The sequence below is a fragment of the Octopus bimaculoides genome, chromosome 19 (assembly GCF_001194135.2).
Source record: "Octopus bimaculoides isolate UCB-OBI-ISO-001 chromosome 19, ASM119413v2, whole genome shotgun sequence".
Taxonomy (NCBI): Eukaryota; Metazoa; Mollusca; class Cephalopoda; order Octopoda; family Octopodidae; genus Octopus; species Octopus bimaculoides.
In genome coordinates this window covers 20158083-20159046 of record NC_068999.1, presented here as the reverse complement: position 1 = coordinate 20159046, position 964 = coordinate 20158083, and positions in this window count along the sequence as shown.

Genomic DNA, 964 nt, shown 5'->3' with positions numbered 1-964 from the left:
TGTGTGTGTGTGTGTGTACGTGAATGTGGTTTATGCACGTCCACGAATTAGCACGCATGTCGCTCCAATTTTAGGAGAAGATTCGGAATGACCCTATGTGCATTTTAGTGAACTTTCTCTCTCAGAGGTACTCGCGTATACCTGTAATAATCGATAAACTTTTACCAATTTTGAAGTTTGTTGACATGGCGAAGTCAAATCTGTGCGTACGCGCTGAAGTTGAGAGAGAGAGAGAGAGAGAGATAGATAGGGAGAGAGAGATATTGTATGTTTGTGAGAGGGAGGGTGAAGGAGAGTTACATTTCTTTGCCAGCGTCTGTGTGGTAAGCAGCAATTAAACAGAAAAAAATACCCCTCCCTCTCTCTTTCTCTCTCTCTCTCTCTTTCTCTCTCCCTCTCTCTATCTATCCCTCCCTTACATACACATGCCAGTTATCTCTCTTTCTTTCTTTCTTTCTTTCTTTCTTTCTTTCTCTCTAACACACACACACACAGCAACACTACACACAAAACACATGTTGCCAAAAAGAAATAGACGCTATCTTTTTATAGTGAGTATGCCAGACAGAAAGTGTGGTGTGTATGTGAAGTTCTTTTGTTAGTGTGACAGAGCAGCATGTGTGTGTGTGTGTAATGTTGATGTGTGTGTGTGAAACAGGGAGAGAGAGAAAGAAAGAAAGAAAGAGAGATAAATGTGTGTAAGGGAGGGAGAGAGATAGCGAGGGAGAGCGCGCTCTCTCTATCTCTGCCGAATTGATGTAAACAAACCCATGTGGTCTGATTTTCACGTTTCTAGGTATTGTACCGTAAATCGCCATTTCCAAAATATATTTATTTCAAATCATTTATCAGTATATATATGTAAGGCAAGGTTTGTGTGTTTTGTTGATATACGGCCAACACACACACACACACACATACGAACATGTATGCGTACAAAAAATATGTATGCAATTGGTGTACA